The 21,665-nt window shown below is 39.1% G+C and overlaps 1 protein-coding gene across 3 annotated transcripts in view; it reads right to left on the reverse strand.

Annotated features, from left to right (window-relative positions):
* Positions 1-14,598, reverse strand: part of ST3GAL1 (ST3 beta-galactoside alpha-2,3-sialyltransferase 1) — a 131,250-nt gene extending 116,652 nt beyond the window's left edge. For 2 of the 3 annotated variants that reach the window (XM_012541840.3, XM_031947229.1), the window contains exon 1: positions 13,697-14,598. The gene's annotated coding sequence lies outside the window, so the exon portion shown is untranslated. The remainder of the gene's footprint in view (positions 1-13,696) is intronic. The other variant, XM_012541839.3, reaches the window with a different exon arrangement.
* Positions 14,599-21,665: the final 7,067 nt, after the last annotated feature.

The raw sequence follows: 21,665 nt of genomic DNA on the forward strand, positions 1-21,665 counted from the left end.
AGTGACAAATAGCGCCCTTCCTATAGCTGCTCTCCAATTTTGGGAATTTTCAGACTGCTTCCTATGCCTATAATACTATTTTTTCCTCTTTCTCTCTGCCTCCTGGCATCCCAGGCTTCTTTCCAAGTCTCATCTAAACGCCATCTTCTAAAAGAAGCCTCTTCTGATTTCCCTTAATGCTAAAATTTTCCTTCTCCCTGAGATTATCTCTAATTTGGCCAATGAGTCAACAAACTTTTATTAATTTCCTAACATAACCCACTCACTGTGGTAACTGTGTGTGGGGGGATTAAAAAAAAGGCAAAAGGCAAGAGATAAGCCCTATTCTCAAGAAGCTGAAAACCATACACAAACAAGCTACATAAAGGATCAATTGGAAATCATCAATAAAAGAAGGCAGAAAAAATGCCTGGAGTCTGGACAGTATCTTGTTCAAGAGGCTCTTGTCACTGGATTGCAGAACGTATGTGAAAACACATGCATGCATGTATGCAGAATTTGGTGGTGCTGTAAGATTTAAGGCTTGATTGTCTATAGTGGTCTGCAGGTTGTCTCACTCATTGGACTGTGAATTACTTGAAAACGGATTATTTCACCTTTTTTTGTATCTCCAGCGCTTAACACAATGCTGGAATGGAGTAGGTGCTTAAATGTTTGTTGACTTGACATAGTAATTTGTCTGTTATCAAATTTGATAGGGGAAATAGGATTCTGATCATGAGAAAGTTACTATGCATTCCATATCCAAATTACTATCAGAAACTTGAAATACAATAATATGTACTTAAATCCTGGGAATATTCTAGACATATTTTTTCTATTTCATGATTCAGAAGGTACTTATGAACTTCTTACTACCTCTTACTCATTCATCATTTTATCTACTAAGTATCAATGGATTTGTAACAATGCAGAAGTGTTTTTTTTTAATCAGTGACTTCTTTTAGATAACTGAAAATAGCATCTGACAATTTATTGTACAATCTAGCATTTTTTGTATCACTAATGTTTAGAATAATAAAGTAGGAATGGTTTTAGAGGTCATTTTATAACTCTGTTACCTTCCCTTCCCTTAATAGGAAGTAGAGGATAGATCCAGACAGTGGAAATTGGGATTTGGATTAACACAGATGTGCCCTTATTCACTGTGGAATTTTTTTTAAAAAGATACTCATCAATAATCTTGAATAATTTCAGTAACAAGTTATTTTTAAAATGAATCTTGGTAGTAGAATGTTCTCTATTTCTCTGTTTATAAAAGCATTTTGAAGGTCCTAGAGCAAATTATCTGATCCTTTGATGAGAAAGTGGGAATAAGAATAGAAGAAAGTGTAGGGAGTAAGTAGAGAAGGGGAGAGGAGGGAAGAGGTAGGAACATTTTAATATATGTTAGGATCTCTATAGAATAGTAATTTGAAAACCATTCTGTCTCAAAGGACTCCTCCAAGGGTCCCTTCTGACTGGGATTCTATAAACTCCTCCTGGTTCTACCCTATATAAACATGAAATTGTCATCCCTTTCTCCTCAATCAACCAATTACACTGAACACTGCATGAAGTTGATACCCCTGGGCTCTGACACTGTCTGGGAGAATGCAATAGCAATTATCCAGAGGAAGGTGAAAACTGTAGCCAACAGGCTCTATGTTCTATTCACAGGCAACTAAATCAGACTATGTACTTACTGAGCCTGATGGATTTTCTAATTCATATCCAAATGTATGGCACACTAAATTGCTTGCTGGTAAAAATCACATGTTTGGCTTAATTTGCATGATAACTTACATAAGGATTAATTTAAGCTAGCAAAGGGATATTAGAATATATAGAGTTTCTATCACATAGTGATTTCTTCTCCTTTGAGGGTTGGATTTTGAAACATAAAATTATGCTTTAGTAATAACTGGAAATATTTTCCACAAAGCCAAGTTATTCTCATTATTACTACTGAGATGTTTCTTAAGCAAAAGTTCTCATGCATCCATTTCTCCACCAGGTGGTAGAATTAACAGCATTTTAAAAGAAAGCATGGAACAGCAAAGATTAATTTTTGTTTACTCTTTGTCTCTTTAGGGCCAAAACTGCTACTCTATGTATAGAGTAAACCTTAATAAAAATGCTGATGGAATGAACAGTATACTATCTTCAGTGGCACAGTAGAGAGCTGGATCTGCAGTCAGGAAGACTTGAGTTCAAATATGGCCTCATACACTTACTAGTTGGGTGACCCCTGACATGTTACTTGATCTATTTGTCTCAGTATCCTCATTCGTTAAGTGTGGATAATAATAGCACCTACCTCTGAGGGTAGTTGTGAGGTCAAATGAGACATTATTTGTAAAGGTTTTTTACAAACTTTAAAAGACTATATAAGTGCTTGCTATTGTTACTGCTTTTATTATATTGGAATGCTGGTAATGTTAGAACTAGGATGTTAGTGGTAATTTAATTTGGTAGGTTACAAACCTCCATTTTACAAAGGAGGAAAGTGAGGAAGGTCTATTGAAGGGAAGTGATTTGCCTAGTATTTCTCCTGTTTTTTAACAGAGTTCAGCTTAGACTTTGTCTTCTTGTTTTTTCCTGTTTTTTTATTATTGTTATTTTTATTTTTCCTAGTTACATGTAAAAATTTTTTTGTTATACATTGACATTCATTTTTTAATATATTTCTATATATGTATAAAGTTAGGAGAAAGAAATCAAAACAAAAGGGAAAATGTTAGGGGCCAGAACTTTGAACTTGAAACAAGGTACTAAGTGCAATTGATAAAACAATAGTTATCTAGTTTAGCATGATGTTCGATAAATTCAGTATAATTGATTTAATCCTACAACAAATAATGGTTTCCTAGTGATATAAGGATTGGTTTATACTCAGGGTAGAGCACATAAGCTAAGAGCCTCAGCTAGGTTGATTGAGAGATTCAGGGAGGCAGAGAAGACAAAGGACTGGAGGAAGGAACTTAAGTTCTTAGAACTAAGGGGAGAAATTCAATCTTCCTGATGGCTGGCCTGGACTCCTGCACTTACTGCATTAAGACCAAGGCCAGACTGAAAGGCTCTCCAGAAAGCTGCCCAGCATCAGGCAAAGAGATAATAAAGGATTTGGACTTTAACCCCTGGCTGTTCTCATGATGATTACTGAACTGAAATGAAGGCTGCCTCAAAGAACCCCAAGAAACTGAACCAGAGAACATTACAGGAAAACCCACTAGAGTATAAAAAGGTGAAAATAGTACTGTTGATCTACATTCATGACCATGTATAACCAAAAAAAATGTGGGTTTTTTTTACATGTAACTTGGGGAAATAATTTTTTAAAAAAGAGAACTAATGATATCACTAATGATATCTAAATTGGATATAAGTGAGTCAAAGTCAGCCTCAATCTTTCTGCCAGAGTTACTGAAGTCTAGTCGCAAGACATAAGTCAAGATGAGTGAGAATGGCCCAGGACATTGTGGATGACCTTGGCATTTTCTATGGCTGGCCAAGATCTAAGTGCTCCTCACAGCACCGGCTTCAGTCTCATTTTGGAAGCAGCTTTTTTGGAAGAATTTAATTCTCATCCTGAGGGTGACACCAACATACTCTACCACCCCACTTTGATTTGTATCTCCATGTTTAATCATCAGAATGTAGGAGTTACTTCTCTTTCTGGAAATTGCCTGATTCAGAGAGGAAGGGATAGAGAGTAGCTCCTGTTGGTTGCTTTAAAAGTATCTTGGGGTGTGTGTGTGTGTGTGTGTGTGTGTGTGTGTAAATGAGATACAGCTAACCTTTCCTTAGGAAGCCTATAACTTTCCTTTTGATAACTTTGATCTTAAATTGAGCTGAAATCTCCCTCCCTGAAAACCAAAATTCAAATCAATACAACCAAAACCTGTAACTTAGTCAGTGGAACTTAAAAAAGTACAGTGAACTTAAATTGAGCAGAATTTGAAACTCATTGGCTAGGAATTGACAAGTCACTTAATCTCTAAGCCTCAGTTTTCTCACCTGTAAAAACTAACATAGACATAGTTTATTATTAAATATCTAACATTAGGACCATCTAAAAGTGAAACAGGAAGTCAATAAACAAATGACAAATACTGTGCCAAGCAAACAATGTACTAAATTCTGGGACACCAAGAAAGGTGGAAAATAGGTCTTGCTTTCAAGGAGCTCATAGTCTCAGGGGTAAGACAATATGCAAACAACTCTGTACAACTAAGACATAAACAGGGAGTCTCAGAGAGAGGGCTCTACAATTAAGAAAGGTTTCATCCAGAAGATAAGACTTCAACTGAAACATGAAAGAACTCAGGGAAGCCAGAAGGTGGATATAAGGAGGAGGAAAGTTCCAGGCAGTTCATTTGTGTGCTTATTCCATTGAAGATGTCTGGGAGAGGTCCAGCTTAAGCTGCCCCGTAAGCATCTGGAGAAGAGAGGCTGGAGAATCATGAGGGAGGTTAAGGCTAGACAAATTGATTGGAGAATCATCTCCATAGATGCTGTTTCAAGAAGCTGGTGAGCACTTAGCACTGAAGATCTACAAGAAGAGTTTGGATAATCATTTGTTGAAAATGTCATAGAGGTGATTTGAAAGCCAGAACAATCCCTAGCACATAAATGCTTGTTGAATGAGTGAACCAATTGGTTAATTAGTCCAACAGATGAGTTATATTAAGTTACCCTGGGTGTTTCTTCTAGCTCAAAATTTAATAACAATCTACAGGACAGGTGTTTTTATTATTATGCATTTAAAAGCAGGCTTTATTCCTTTAGTCCAGTCTTTTGAATAAAAGAAAATCTATTATGTTATTGTTTTTAAATACGTTTGAATTTTCCAGAAGGTAAATGTCTAATTAGACAGACTCGGTCTTTAATGTAAAGCTGTTTCATGCACTCCAGATAAAAATGATTCTTTGGCACCATTCCATTGTATCTGGTATATCAGCAGTCAGAATTCTTTGTTCTACTAAAATGCTTCCTTCTAAGTAAATATGTATGAAGGTAACTTTGAGCAACTGTGGTCTTGTGGTTAAATATGTATTTGAATTGACTATATTTAAACAGCATTGAGCTTGGTTGGGATAGTAAATTTCTAATTGGTGTCTCAGGGTTTATGTCTGCTTTTTCTTCCTTACAAAAACACTAGGAATTAAAATCATACACTATAGATCCTAGAGAAACTTTAGAGATCTTCTCCAACTCCCTCAGAGGAAGGTCCAGAGTAGAAAAGGAATTTGCTCAAAATCATATACAACCATACCCATGCCTGAGACCCAAGTGTTCTCATTCAAGAGACTACTGCTCTTTCCAAAGTGCTACCCTGTCATTTTAAAATGAGATCCTCTCTGAGAAGATAGAAATTTAATAGCTAGAGAAACATATGTATGTATAGCCTTTATATCTGTTTATCTATATTTATATGTATATGTTTATAAATAGATGGAGAGACAGACAGACAGATAGATAGCTATGATCAGACCTCTGACTTCATCTGTCTAGGGGGACTCTCATTGAGTAAATTTATCTACCTCTTGCTTTCTATAATCGATAGTTTGAGAAAGGGGTCTTGTATGTGGAAAGATTTTTTAAATTTATTATTTGGTTTTAATATTTAAAAAAAATTATTTCTAAATTCTCTTACTCCTCTCCCCTAACCATTGAGAAGACTAATATATCAATTTTGCATGTAAAATCATGCAAAATAGATTTCCATATTAGCCATGTTGCAAAAAAGCAAGAAAAATACAATAAATATTATACTTCATCTGCATTCAGAGTTTATCAGTTCTCTCTCTGAAGTTAAATAGCACTTTTCATTGTGAGATCCAAGCTCAGAACCTCTAAACCAGAAGCCCTCTTAACCAGGCTTTCTCTTCTCTGGACTTCAGTTTCTCCATCTGGAAAAAGGCTAAATTGACAGATTGTTTCTAAGGTCCCCTCTAGTTCTAAATCCAAGTTCTTATTATCATACCCAGGTTAGAGCATCCTAAAGGGGATAGACTCCTAGAACAATCTAGTTAGCTTTTTCATGTTATTTTCCCTGGGATAGGTATAAATTAAGTAAGCAACTTTACACCTCCAGTATGAGGTTTCTGATGTCGCAGAATCTGAACAACAAATAATTACATGCTTTAAGAGTTTTGTTTTCCAGTGACATTTGCCTATTTGGCATTGGTGATTTTTGAGAAATCTTGGTATAATGGTAAGAGCATTGAGTAAGGGAACCTATCTTTCCAGTTTTATTTCCCAACATGACTCGAAATCCCAGTCAAATGTTCCCCATACATTACATTCTATCAACCTGCCTCCCTAACTGTGCTTGGAAAGCAGACCTTCTTAGCTCTAGAATGTTTCTCTTCCTTCAGAGGGCTATTCAAGGGCTATCTCCTGGGATTTTCCTAATCTCTTCCTATTCTACTCCCCACCCCCTACTCTTTCCTGCTTGAAATGATTTTGCATTATTCCCCAATTTTTTTTTTTTTTTTTGCTTGTTTCCTCACATTTTCTAACACCCAAAACAATGTAAACTCTTTCATGGCAGGGACAATTTTTTTGGGGGGACGGGGGGGAGGGGAAGAGCTAGATGGTACAGAGGCTAGTGCAGTGCACCAGGAGTACAAATCCTGCTTCAGATACTTAGCTATATGATCCTATCCAAGTCACTTAACTTGTCTTCCTCAGTTTCCTCAACTATAAAATTGGGATAATAATAGCACCTACCTCCTAGGATTGTAAAGATCAAATGAGATAAAATTTGTAATTCTTAGCTCAGTGCCTGACACTTGGTAAGTAGTAGATAAAATGCAAGGCTTCAGACACTAGCTGTGGAACCCTATTTACATGTTTGCTACAGTTTCCTTATCTGTATAATGAGCTAAAACAGGAAATGGCAAACCATTCCAGTATTTTTACTAAGAAAGCCCTAAAAGGGGTCATAAAGAGTTAGACACAACTAAAAAATCACTGAACAAAAAAATGCTTGAATATATATAAATATAAACATATGTAATTTATATAAATATATATGTATATATGTTCATATCACTTTCCTTACAACCAATCTATAAAATAGGTAGTACAAGAATTATTAATCCTCATTTTACAGAAATTGAAAATGATGTGATTTGCCCTGGATTTGAACCCAGATTTTATGATCAGCAATTTTTTTTTATTCTACTAGCCATTTCTCTGGGTGATTCAGTGTAGGGGGCACTGAAGTTGGAATCAGAAAGACTCATCTTGCTGAGTTCAAATCTGGTTCCACACACTTACTTACTAGCTGTGTGACCCCAGGCAAGTCACTTAACCCTATTTGCCTCAGTTTTTCATCTGTAAAATGAGCTGTAGCCACTTTAGTATTTGTGCCAAGAAAACCCCAAGTGTGAACACGGCTGAAAAAAAACTGAACAACAGCAACAACAAAAGCTGCTTCTCACACCATAATGAAAAATTTCTTAGGATCTTAACTCTAAAAGAAAACACCCATGGTGTGAGATTAATACTGTGATTACTAGATGTACAGACCTAGATGTACAAAAGCAAGGGTATAACAATAATTAGAAAATCATTGGATAAATTATGGTTTATGAATGAAATGGAATAATATTCAACCATAGGAAATGCCAAATTCAGAGTCCTAGGAAAAGTTGTATGAACTGATACAAAATAAAGCAAGCACAACCAATAGAACAATTTATATAACAAGTACAACATTGTAAAAGAAAACAACTTTGAAAGGCTTAAGAGTTCTCATCAAAACAAAGGCCAACCAACATTTCAGAAAACTGATGCTGAATGAATCATGCTTCCTACCTCTTGGCAGGGAAATTCAGGCTGAAATATTCATTCAGAGACATGACCAATGTGTTGACTTGTTTTGTTTGACTATGCTTATTTGCTACAAAGAAGGACTTTTTGTTTGGGAGTAAAAGCAAAATTTAAAAAAAAGGGTAAAACTAGCGTCAATGAATCAACAAAAAGGGGGGGTGGATGGGTAAAGAAATTAAGAATACTAAGGAAACCTTTTTTTTTCAAATTCATAAAATAGAACATAATGAAATCCAGAGAAAGAAACAGACAAATGGGACTGCTTTGGAGCTAACATGTTGAAATTATTATATGTTTAAGAAAAAAAAAAAGACAAATTATATAGATAACAGAGATTCATAGTTTCATACGTAATCTTCTTTATTATTATTTTTTCTTTTGGGGTGTTAAATGTTTCTATTAATCTTTTTTAAGTTCAGAATTTTGAAAAAAAATAGAATTATTATCTTGGAGGAAAAAAAAACAGTAATGCTTTGTGTAAGGGACCATTTTAGGTACAATAAGAATGATAAAATATCAATAATTGGGTCGCATTTACTCAAGGAAATTAGAATCCTATTGGGTTAAAGCCAGGTACAACAAATAACCACATAATAAAATACAACAAGCACATTAGAAAGATGCAAAGTGCTATGAGAATCAGGACACAGGAAAGACTATTTATGTAATAGATTTGAGGGCCCTGACTAATTTTATTATTTTATATTCTTGGTAACTAGTTTTGTGGTACAGTTGTGGGGTAAGGCTCAAATCCCTTGAGGAAAGGCAACTATAAGTAAAATCATAGACTTTTAGCACTGGAGAAGATCTTAGAGATAATGTAGAAGAATAGAAGAACTATACTTATGAATTTAGAAATTTATCTGGAGCCCTGAGAGGTTAAGTAATTTATCTATGCTCGAACATCCAGCATGTATCAGAAATGAGACACCTTTTTGAATCAGAGGACTTCATAGAGGAAAAGAGGGAAGGAGAAGGGAGGGAAAAAGGAAGGAAAGGAAAGGGAAGGAAGGAATGAAGGAAGGAAGGAAGGAAGGAAGGAAGGAAGGAAGGAAGGAAGAAGGAAGGAAGGAAGGACGGAAGGAGGGAAGGAAGGAGGGAAAGGAGGAAGGAGGGAAAGAAGGAGGGAGGGAAGGAAGGAGGGAAGGATGGAGGGAAGGAAGGAGGGAAGGAAGGAAGGAAAGAGGGAAAGAAGGAAGGGAGGAAGGGAGGGAGGGAGGGAAGGAAGAAGGGAGAGAAGGAGGGAAAGAGAGAAGAAGGGAGAGAGGGAGGGATGGAGAAAGGAAGGCACAAGGCCCAGGACAGAGCATAGGAGCACTCCACTAGATACCTCCTCCATTTACTAATCCTAACACTTTGAATTTAGTCATTCAAGCAGAGCTCTACATTATCCTGCAGATTGCATTTTCCCAATCTGGACACAAGAATAGCAAGAGAGACTGATATATGCCTTGTTATATTTACTAAATTATTATAGATTAACAGGTTGTTAAAGCTGAGAAGAACTTTTAGATCATTTTTCCAGAGAGTTCTTAACTTTTCTTATATCTTGAACTTCTTGGGTAGTCTAGTGAAGCTGGTAACCTTTCTCAGAATCATGTTTTTAAATACATCAAATAAAATACAAAACTTAAAAAGAAAATCAATTATGTTGAAATATACTTATCAAAATATTTTTAAAAGTTCATAGACTTCAAGTTAAGAACCCTTGAATTCTACTTCATCATTTCATGGTTAGTCAGTGGTAACCTAGAAATCGAATCTAGATATCCCCCGTCCATTGTGTTTTACCATACCATTCTCTAGAATAAAAAAGGGGATCACAGGATCCAAAGCTTGAAGGCACCTTAGAAATTACATAGAACAAAATCTTTATTTTACTGAAGGATTCCCAGACATTTGAAAGAGCTTGCCTGAGATCACATATGTAGTAAGTGTGTGTGTGTGTGTGAGAGTGTGTGTGTGAGAGTGTGTGTGTGTGTGTGTGTTTGTGTGTGTGTGTGTGTGTGTGTGTGTGTGTAACTGAAGCAACATATACCTGGAAAACTCCCAAAATCCTAGAGCTCATCACTGAACGTACCTAAAACTCTCAACTTAAAGAGTCTTTGTTAGATCTCTTCACACCCAAAAGGGGGCAGACTACTGCTGCTATCTTGGGTAAAGTCTTTAAACTCTTCTGGGCTAAAGAAAAAGCTGAGTGAGGGATGAACAATTTGGTTTCATAGTAAAGAGCAGTAGCACCAGTCTCAAATATTAACACTGTCAACACCACAGTTAACAAAAACAAAAACCAAAAACCAAAAAACAAAAAACAAAAAAAAAACCCTTCATTTTAATTGGTAGATCAAAAAGAACGAAGGGGAAAAAACCTAAAGCAAAGGATAGATCACATTGTGTCTTCCTGATTTATAGCACCCCTTTGATGAAACTCCTTTCTATACTTTTTAGTTGTTTTCTGTTTATCTCAACTATAGGAGGGCGGTTAAAGTCATCAGGTTTAAGGAAAAAAGGGAGATCAGGCTCTCAAACCAAGAGTAATTACAGGAAGAGACATGTTTGGGGTTTGCTATGATTTAGGCTTGAGTTTTTTTTTCAGCAAAATTGTACCCCATCACCCCAGAATTTCTAGTCCTAATCTATTAGCCTTGGTCCTGCCTCAAAGTGGATTGAACTACCTAATTTCAGTTATTCTACCCCAGGAAATTAGGAAACTGTCCCAAGTTTTTCTCCAAACTCACTCCAGAATTCCTGCCCTCTTTCATACACCATAGCCCCAGCTTGGGGATGTTGTTCCCACTTCCAGTCAATAAATACAAAAGTCCAGAAAATCAAAGACAGGCTCCAGAAGAATCCCAGAGGGACTGTCTGCTTTTGTCAAACTAAGATCATTCTCTCCTCCCTTCCCTAACCTATAAGACAGCTACTTCAGAAAATATTAAACTGAAGGGTCCAAGCTGAGTTCAGTAGGATAGAGGTACAATTCAAAGGATACAAAAACCCAGTGATTCTGGGGCAGGCAGCTAGGTGACCCAGTGGAAAGAAGTCAGGAGTTCAAATCCTCAGATGAATCCACCTCATCTCTGCATTTCCTCAGTCTTCCATTTCTTCTCCACACCTCAGTTCAAGAAATATCTAGGGAATCTGGAGTGCCTTTTCCTATATCCTCAAAGATCTGAAGAAGGAAGGAGTTCTACAGGAATCTAAAGGTTAGAACTATCTTGGATTAAAACTCCAGTGAGCTAAGTATGCTAATGAGCTTGGGCTATTATACCAGTACAGAAAAGACACTAGTCCCTCCAGAAAGGGGGAATCTGGGAGCTGGGAGCTGGAGTCCAGAGAAGTAAAGAGTCACTAGGAAAACTGGTCTGACACTCCCTAATTATATAAAATCCCAGGAGTTTAATTAATACAAATGTGACCTTGGGCAAGTAAGTCATTTCTCACTTTCCAGGGATAGACTTTTCTCACTGTCAAAAGGAAGGGTTCTCAACTAGAAATACTATTGACCTCCTTGGAGAAATTCATGCAATGTTCCCCCCCAAAAAAACCCATGTTCAATTCCCCCCCCAAAAAAAAATTCTCAGGAAACAGGGAGGAAAAATTAAGTTCCATTTCTACCAAAGTCTAATAAAAGTAATTCGCACTATAATGTTAACAAAACACTTTCCTTAAAACAACTTTAGAGGTAGATAGCATTAGATTGCATTATCAGAGTTCAGAAGAGAAAACTGAGGAGAGAGATTAAGAGGTCATGAAGTCCAGAAGGATAACAGACTTAGAGTGGAAGATATTCTAAAGGTCATGTAGTCTCACCCTTTTCCTTTACTGATGGGAAAACTAAAATTGAGAGAGAAGTGATTTGTTCAAGGTCATGTCAGCTGGGAGTTGAACCTAGAACTAGACAGAATAAACTAGGTTTAAATCTACATCTATAGAATCTTTTCCCCTAGGGATTTCTCTCAGTCTTACTAAAAGAGACTAACCAAATAGTTATCCAGATAGTTATCTATCAATAGTGATCCAGCAGGCAGAAAAACAAATACCCAAGCAACCTTCTACATCTTCTACACTGCTGTTTACACCCAGTTAAGCTCCCTTTCCTAACATAGGCATTAACTCTAGAAATTCTTTTTATTTCTTTTTTCCCCTTTTGACTCTTTTCCTCTCTCTTTCCTTCCCTCCTTCCCTCCCTCCCTTCCTTCTTTCCTTCCTTTCTCTCTTTTTCTTCTTTCCTTCCTTTTTTAGATGTGGTGGTTAGTTGTTTGAATAGAGGGCCAGAGAAAAGCAATAGCCTTTCCCCAGTGATGAGGTGGAGGACTTGAGAATGGAGAGACCGAACTGTTACCTGTGTTGAGCAACTTGATAAGTAGATCCAAACTCTCAAATTTTTAGGCTTTTTTGTTTATCTATCTATCTATTTTTATTTATTTATTTTTTAATTTTTCCCGCTTCTCCTGCAGAGAATTTTAACGTCCCAGCCCCTTCAGTCTTGTCAGTCTAGGGAAGTCAGCCTCTAAAAGTTGCGCCACAGTTGGGCGCTCCCAAACCTAGCTTTCACACCTATTGGCCCCCACTGGCAGTCAAATAGAGTTAAGCATCCGCTACCCAGTTCCCCAAAGAAATCAAATTCCAGGGCAAAAGAGAAAAGGTGTGGTGGTGGAAGGAGTTGGGAGGGAGAGAGAGATATAAAAAGAAAGGACGGAGAAAGTTGCTGAATTATTAAGCTTCCTGACTTTTCTGAGCAGCCGCTTCGCCTAACAGAGATGGAGTGGGCGATGTTGTTTTGGATTAAGCAGAACCGGAGAGACTTAATTTGTGTGCTTAGAACTGCTCAGCGCGAAGCCCCTGTCCCACTTTCCCTCTCCTCCTTCCCCTTCCAGAATCAGGACACCCACAGATCCCACGTTCTGCCTCCCGGCTCTTTGGCAGTCCCAAGAACGAAGACCTTCCCTCTTCCTCCTTAGCCAGTTTGTCCCATTCCCCCACCTCCAGCAGTGCCGAACTTGTCACTTTTGTCCCAAGTGGAACGGGAACCGAACCGGAACTTTCACTCAGCTTCCTCGAAGGAGGTTTTTGGTTTGTTCATTTTTGTTCTTTGTAGAATTAACCCAGACTTTCCTGCTTTCCCCGGTTCTCTCTCCAGTCACACATCTCTCTGTGCTACCGCATCCTGTCCCGGGGGCTCCAGGGTCTAGAATCCTTAGTGCCCTGGGTGACAGGGCTTTCCATCCCCAACCCTCGCTCTCCCACTCACGTCCCTCTGAAAGAAGGCACTGCTTTCCTGCACTCTAAAGGATCGATTTCAAGGAGGCACAGAGTATGAGGTTAAAGACCATGATATTGATAGTTCGTTCTCTGCCTCCTCTGTGATCCCAGCCCACTGCCAATTTTCCTGAACCCCCTCCACTGTCCAGCTTCCCCACTTCTATTTGCTAGGAGCCCCCATCCCGTCTCTCTCTCTCTCTCTCTCTCTCTCTCTCTCTCTCTCTCTCTCTCTCTCTCTCTCCCCCCCCCCCGCCCCCTTCCACAGCCGGTTCCGCATGTACTAACTACACCGGTTCCCCACTTCCTCTTGCCTCTCTGCGCCCCCCGACACCCATGCCTTCTTTCATCTTTCTATTTCCCCTAGCCTCTCCTCGAATTCTCAGCGTCCCGGTGTCCCGGCTTTGGGGGCGAGCAGGAGCTTGTCCCAGAGAAGGAAACCCTGGGGGCCATCAGGAGCTCCCAACTGCACGCGCGGATGGAGTTCCTCGATCCCTCCCTCTTTCCCAAGTCTTCCCTAACTGCCCCCCTCCCGCCCCCAGCGACGCCGGGGAACCCAGTTCGCCCCTCTTCCAGACGCAGGCAGCACCAACCCAGCGCCAGCACTTACCGTGGTCGGAGGCGTGGAGAGTTTCGTGGACTGGTCCGGTGGGTGGGGGAATGGGTGTGTGGATGTCGGGGGCAGGGGTGGGGAGGCTTTGAGCTGGAGAGAGGAGAGTGAGGTCCTGGGCACTCGAATTTCACATAACCCCTTCCATCTCTCCCTCCTCCTTCTCCTCCCCGTGGTCTCTCGCTCTTTGTCTTTGCCAAGTGTCGAAACTGTCAGGCATAGTGGGGGAGCAGGAGCTCGAAAGGGGCTGGGGAGCCTAGGGGCGGGGGCTGGGCGGGGCTGGGGCAGGGGGTGGGAGCGGTCTCCGGAACACCTTCCCTGGGCTGTAAGTGGGAGAGGGGAGGAGGTTTTCGTGGTTTTAGGGGGGTGGGTGGGTGGAGTGGGAAAGGGGGGAGGAGTCGGCTCCCTCCGGCTAGTGGTGAGCCTTACGAGAGAGAAGAGTGAGAGAGGGAGACTCAGTGTGTGTAACAGAAACGCTGAGACCTCCTCTTCCTCCTCCTCCTTCTTCTCCTCCTTCCCCTCCGCCGCCTCAGCGTCCGCCGGGCCGCACTCCTCCGTCCCCCGACCCCCGGGCTCGGCTTTCTCCCTGGGCTGGCTTCCTGCGAACCTAATATAGCCCTCCCGGAGCCACGTGGATGGGAGGGAGCGAGCTAAACACCTCGAGTCTGACTCTTCAGCTGCACACACAGGCACACACTCGTGTGCGCACACACGTACACAACACCACGGGAGGAGCTAAGGTGGGGGGCTAGGGGCCGGGCGGACGCTCGCATCTGGACCGAAGTCTGGATGCTGGCGCGCGCACACATGCAACACTCACACACACACACACACACACACACTGCGTTGAAGGGCCCCTGCAGAAATAGAGGGGTGAAGTCCCTTTCCCAGGGTTGGCCGGAGATAAAATCAGGCGGCAAGATACGCCCGGAGAAGCAGGGGCTGAGCAAAGAGGTGCGGAGATCGCCTGGTGGGTGGCGATAGGAGTATCCCCCGCCGGAGGAGACAGAGTAGACAAGAAACAGATAAGGGCGATCCAGCTGGGGAAAGGGGGGTGGGAGTGCTCGAGGAGGAGGTCAGAGGGAAAAAGGGAAGAAGGAGCTAGCAGAGGAGGGAGGGCAGGAGATAGAAGAAAGAGACAACTCAGGAAGCGAATGACCATAAACACAAGAAAACGGAGACATGGGGAAAGCAAACAGTTGTTCCTGGAAGTGCAGGGACCAGACCTGCAATAATGCCGGCACAACAGGAGACGGACAGAGAAGGAGGCGCAGAGGCCGAGGGTGAGCACGGCACGGGGAGAGAGGGACGAAGAGACGAGGTGAAAAAGCTGTCCCGAGCCGGAGCATCCAGCCCCCAGCCCTAGCAGCCGCTCAAGTCTTAGCCCTGAGTCGCTGAGATCTTTTCCATGGTCTCCCCCGGGTGCTCCAGCGGTGCCCCCCCTAAAAGCGACTGCTGGGGTGGATATGGGGGGGGGGAGAGAATAAGATTCATTTGTGAAATATTATGAATGTCTTCATGAATTAAAAATGAACAATTTAAAGGTGGGGAAAAAAATCCAGTACTGTACAGCTCATATCCGCTGGCTACGGCATTTTCCCAAATTACACTCATTTCTTGCATGAGCAATGTCGTAGGGGTGGGGGGAAGTACAGGGTTAGTAATGAATTCTTCTGACTTTAATTGCTTCTGTAAATCAATTTTAAAAACCTGTCTCTGTGGAAAAGGGGAGGAGAAAGAGATACACACACACACACACACACACACAGAGAGAGAGAGAGAGAGAGAGAGAGAGAGAGAGAGAGAGAGAGAGAGAGAGAGAGAGAGAGAGAAATAGGAGACAAGCAGGAACAGAGAGCAGTAACGGGGACCAAGGAAAAGTGAGAAACAAGGAAGACAGAGGTGGAGAGACGTAAAGACACTAATGGGGGTGGGAGCATCAAGAAGGAATAGGGAACGATGCGAAGGAGGAAGCTCAGGAACAGAGAAGGAGATGTCCAAGGGAAGAGCCGGAATTAGAGACCACATTTTCCGTGAACAACCAGACCTGGAATGGCCCGGCACTAGATGACTAAGCTCCCCTCGGAGCTCTCCGAGAGTTTTGCTGTAGTGGTAGTGGTGGTAGTAGTTTATTTTATTTTTTTAGCTTTTAGGGCTCCTCCCTTGGAGACGCCCCAAATAGTCATTCTTTCGCCTTGAGACAAGAAAATTGCTTTCGCAGGAGTTAGATGAAAAACAAAAAACAAAAAAACAAGCCCCTTTTTCCAGCTTTCCAAACTTCTAGGGTAGTTACTAGAGGTTTCTTCCCCATGACTAAGCTAACTTCACCCTTCCCTGAATTTCCTCTTCAAACTGTGTTTGGATAGGGGGATGGGGTAGGTGAGTGAAGAATTAAGGAGATTTACTGGTAGGAATAGGGATTATTTTGCACTTTCGAGTTTGACCCTTTAATGACTTCATTTTCCAGGTGGACCAAACTTTTTTTAGGCTAGGGAAAATCTCGTTAAAAGATTTGCTCAATGGAGTGCTTTGCCCAGCTCAGGAAGATGAGTTCAAAATCCAGGCCTCAGACACTTAATAGCTGTGTGACCAAGAGCAAATTACTTAACATCTGTTGACTACAGTTTCCTCCCCAGGTAAAATGGGAATAATAATTGCACTTACCTCCCAAGGTTGTTGTGAAAATCACATGGGAGATAATATTTGTAAAGCGTGCCCAACACATAGTGTTACATACATGATATATACATATATAGATATGATATTATTAAAGACATGAAAATATTTGCTTCCTCTAAAATTTAATATACATATATATATAAATGCATACAATAGCACTTTGCATCCATTGACTTGCTTGTGAATCAGGCAGTAAGTAGCAGAGCTAGATTTGAACACAGATCTTACTTCTGGTCAGAGGGATTATTAGACTTAGTGATATGTAGAACCATCATCTAATTCAAACCTTTTATTTTATAGATAAAGAGATTGAGACCCAAACAAGTTAAATGACTTTACTAAGGTAACAGAAGTAATAAAGTATGTGAGGCAGAATTGGAATTCAGACCTCTGGACTCAAATTCAGGGGTCCTATACATGAAATATCTTTAGTTCTGATATTACCTTCTATGCAGATGGTTACAGTTTTATGCAACATTTCCCTTAAATTCATATGACTTCCTCTGTATATTAGTATAACAAATCTTTATTTATTCTACTACATTTCTAATAAAAATAGTATTTTCACTCTATTGCCCAGTGATCCTCTTTCTTCCTGATTGGTCTCTAATACTCCAGGAAGGGAAGAGTTCTGAATACAATAAGAACATGGATCATTTCCAGACAGCAAATTTATTAGGCTTGTATATAAAATGTTATGTATTATATATAGGTTTGCTTCTAACTATAGAGTTCTTTCTGGATATGCCTCAGAGTACACACTTCCAAGGAACAACTGGTAATACTTATTACTGGGAATGTCTGTACACAGAGTTCTCAAGGTCCTTTAATTGATTAAGTGTTCACTTTTCCTACATGTTCAGAGAAATAAGAAAAGCAATCAGTAATAATAGTTTTAAAAAATTAATTTATTTCTATCACAAATATCATCCCTCCTCTGTCCACTCGAAATTCTTGGCACACACATAAAAATGGAAAGGTCCAAATGGACTGTGTTCCCATAATTTAGTTTGGGCAGGAAAAGCAAAGAAGATTGGTTTCTTAGCTGTCACAAGGAAGTACATTGTAATTGAAAGTGTCTTTGGTAACTTTGACTTTGGACTTTTTTTTTTTTTTTTTTTTTTTAGGCAATTAGGTTTAACTGATTTGCTCAGGTACTCCCAGCTACTAAGTGTCAAGTGCCTGAGGACAAATTTTAACTCAGGTATTCCAGACTTTGTGCTCTATCCACACCACCATCCTGCTGTCCCTTAAGAATATTAGCTGACATTTGTTATCACCATTATTATCCTGATTTTGCAGATGAAGAAACCCAAGGCTCAGAGAAATTCAGTCAATCAGTCAATAAGCATTTATTAAGAGCTTCCCAGGGGTTTAATGATCTTAGAAAAACATGGAAAGATTTGCACTAAATAATGAAGAACAAAATGAGAGAACCAAGAGAACATTATATACAGTAACAATATTGTTTTAAAAACAATGAGAGAATAAATTATTTTGACTATTATAAATATCCAATTTAGTTATAAAGAGCATAATGAAGAAAGAAGTGATGAAGTTTGGATAGAATGATTTATATATTTATGTGGATATATGTATATATGTGTGTGTGTGTGTGTGTGTATACACCCCTATTTGTGTCTAATGGTAGCCAATTGGGGGAAGGGGAGAAATGTACATGATAACTTTATTATATATTTAAAAGGAATAGCAAGTGTACATAATTAATTTATAGTTTCATGTAGTCATATTTTTATTATATTATGTTATGAAAGTGCTTGCTTTATTCCATAAATTAAAATAAAATAAATGGAAAAAACCCACCTGCTACAGGGGGAAAAAAAAGAGCCTTCCATATGCAGATACTATTCTCAATACTAGGAATACAAAAGCAAAAAACAGTCTCTGCTCTGGAGAAGCTCACAATCAAATGGTGTGTGTGTGTGTGTGTGTGTGTGTGTGAGAGAGAGAGAGAGAGAGAGAGAGAGAGAGAGAGAACATGCAAACAATTATATACAGTAAGCTAAATACAGGATGAAGTGGGAAATAATCAAGAGGGAAGAATCTAGAATTAAGAGGAATTGAGAAAGCTTTCTGTAGAAAGTGGAAGTTTAGCTGGAATCCAGGGAAGCTAGGGGGTAAAGATGAGGCGGTAGTACATTTCAAGCAAGGGGAATAGTTAGACAATACCCTGTGGCTAAGAGACAGAATATCTTGTTCATGGATCAACAAAGAAGTCAGTCTCACTGAATCAAAGAATATCTACATAGGGAGGATAGGGGATGGGTAAAGATGTAAGAAGACTGAAAGGGGGGTGGGGTGGGCCAGTGCTAGGTTATAAAGGGCTTTGAACACCAGAAGATCAATGACTTACACATATCTACCCAGGTGAATGTCTTGCAAGATTCAAATCCAGGTCTTTCTGAATCCACACTCAGCACTTCATCCACATCAAACCATCTTCTCTATGTTTTGTGCATTTTTCCCAGACTCATTCTTCAGGATGATGATTTGTAACTTTATGCTTTCTCCCTGGCTGACCAGGCAGACCATGTTCTCCTCATTATCTGATCTTCCTTGCTAACTGAGAAAAAATACACCATAACTTTGGATCTCAACTACTAGTATTCTTTCAGAAGCTTGCTTGATATCCAGACTAATAAATTATTGATTGAAGTTTAAGATTATCTCTTCCAAGTAGATTTTCATTGGATTTTGCTTTATAGTTACTTTCCTAAGATAATAAAATAACCAGAAGAAGGCCTCCTATGCATTTGGTAGGTCCTGTATACATAAATTAACAAACACCTCTACAGAAATAATACTGGATGAAAAGATCATTGGGATTGTGATGAGTTATATGTGCCCAGAGCAATGAAACTACCCAGTCATCAAAATGAGTATAGCAAATTGTACATAAATTGGATGCTCACCACAGATTTCAAGTTTAATAAGATCAGATATAGTTTCTTATTTAGTTCTTAAATTCTTGCATCATCCTTGTATAGTGGATTAGAAAATTGATTTGGGAAGCCAGCTGTAATATTATTTCTGATCCCTACAGGTTGTGTAAAACAGACAATTCACAAAATCTCTATTCACTAGGCAAGAAGTTTCAATGACCCAATATTTTCCTAGTTAGATTAAGATATAATTAGAAAATATTTAACAAAATAAAACTACATTGGAACATAGACAATATTAATATTTAATTTTCTAAGTCAATATAAAGCCCATTGTGACATACAGTTTAGTAGTGCTTTTTGACTCTACTGCTCTAGGCAATTGTCTTAAAATAATAAATTGAAGAGAAATATGAGTGAATTGGTGAAGTGAATTTTTTTCATTCACCTAGGACAGTGGCTCTCAAACTTTTGTTTTCATTATCTTTATCCTATTAAAAATTATTGAGGATCTCTCCAAAGTGTTTTTGTTTATCTGGATTATATTTATAGACATTTACCATATTGGAAATAAAAACTATTTTTGAATTTGTAAGCCTTGTAAAAAGGTTTCAGAGATCCCCAGGATTCTCTAGACCATTCTTTGAGAATCACTGACGTAGGAGTTCCCTCTTAGCTGACAACTGAGAGAAATTATACCTGAGATTTACAAGTCCAGTACATGAACTCAACTCCTTCAAATTATCTTCAGTGGTTTGTCTTTTGAAAAGAAATGCTTCCAGGGAAAAACTGAGCTGGTAATAGGTAACAGTAAAGTCTAGTAGATCAAGTGTGGTCCTCATATGCCCCAAACAGTAAATAAATCATAGTGGGGTCACCAATATGTTGGGTGAATTCTCTGTGAAGAACTTAAAAACCTATAAACAAGAACCATGGAGGGATAAGAAAACATGAACATAATATAAACTGCACCAGGGGGGATCGTTAAATCACAGAGGTGTCTTAGTGTATCCTAAGAACTCCCCTAGCAAGTGCTAAATACAATTGAAGTGACTTTAAATTTATTTTTATTTTTATTATTGTCATACTTTTATATAACATTGCTTTGCATATACATCCCCCTTCCCTGTCCATAAAGTCCTCATTTGCAATAATTTCCTTAAAAGAAAAACAGACTATGTGAACCAAAGCCAGCCAACACATCGCCTCTGACAGTCTATGTAATACTTATAAGAATGGGTTCCAAAAGATATAATAACCAAAATCATAGGCACATCGAGGCATTTAGAAATGCTTTGCCTCTCAATTGCACATTTTTTTCTGCTAGTTAATAGAGAAACATGAAACAACAAAGGATGCCATAATATACTAGATCATAAGCTACTGGATACTAGTTAGTATTTTGTTTAATTGATTGATTTTATACTAACAACTACCATACATAATATTTTGCATATAGTGAATGCAGGCCACTAGACTTGTTTGTTGTTGTTTAGCTGTGCAATTATTCATTTAGTCATTCATTCATTTATTTATTTATTAGCTTGGGCTGAGGTGGCACATGACATTTCACCAAATGGCTTCAGAATTTGGAGTGGGGAGAGAAGACCCAAAAAATAAGTTACAATATGGGGAAGGGAGTCATGTCTCCATACTAGGAGGTGAGGGAGTTGAACCAAATTTAAAAGTTGATTTACACTAGTAGGTCATGTGAAAAAAGGGACGGAGTGAAAGATTTGGGTTAGAGCTGGAAAAAGGCTTTCAAATCAGATCCTTCATTTTAAAAATGAGGTAACTAAAGCACAGAGAGGTCAATTGATTTGCTCAGCATCACATAGCTAGTGAGTGTCTTAAGTGGGATTTGAACTCAGGCCTGCCAGATCTATCATCTTAATGGATTCCAGAACTTCATCCAGTTTTCCAAACTGTCTCTTGAATGGAAGTGACTTGTCCATTACTTCAGTAGTGTTTCTAAGGTGGCTGTACATGCTTTGCATCTACTGTCTCCTGCAGATGACTTTTTCTTAAATTATAACTACTATTGGGAGAGAAAGGAAAAATTCTTTAGAACAAAAATTCTTGTTCTGGGTTTGCATCCACTGGCTGCTGCATAGAACTTTTTATTGTGCTAAAAACCACTATTGGGAGAGGAAGGAAGAATTCTTTAGAACTTCTGGGATAGCTAGATCTAGTTTTAAACTTTATTGGTTGACTTAATATTGAGAAAGAATGCATCCTGTAAATGAAGTTGATGAGAAAAAAAAAAAAGTTCTTTTCTTGCCCTGTCCCATAATTACTCTTCCAGAATCTTGATTTCTACTCTTATTGATTGCATAAAGTTTGTTGTTTGACTCTTAGTGAACCCAACTGGGGATTTCTTAGTAGAG

This window comes from Sarcophilus harrisii, chromosome 1 (assembly GCF_902635505.1).
Source record: "Sarcophilus harrisii chromosome 1, mSarHar1.11, whole genome shotgun sequence".
Classification (NCBI taxonomy): domain Eukaryota; kingdom Metazoa; phylum Chordata; class Mammalia; order Dasyuromorphia; family Dasyuridae; genus Sarcophilus; species Sarcophilus harrisii.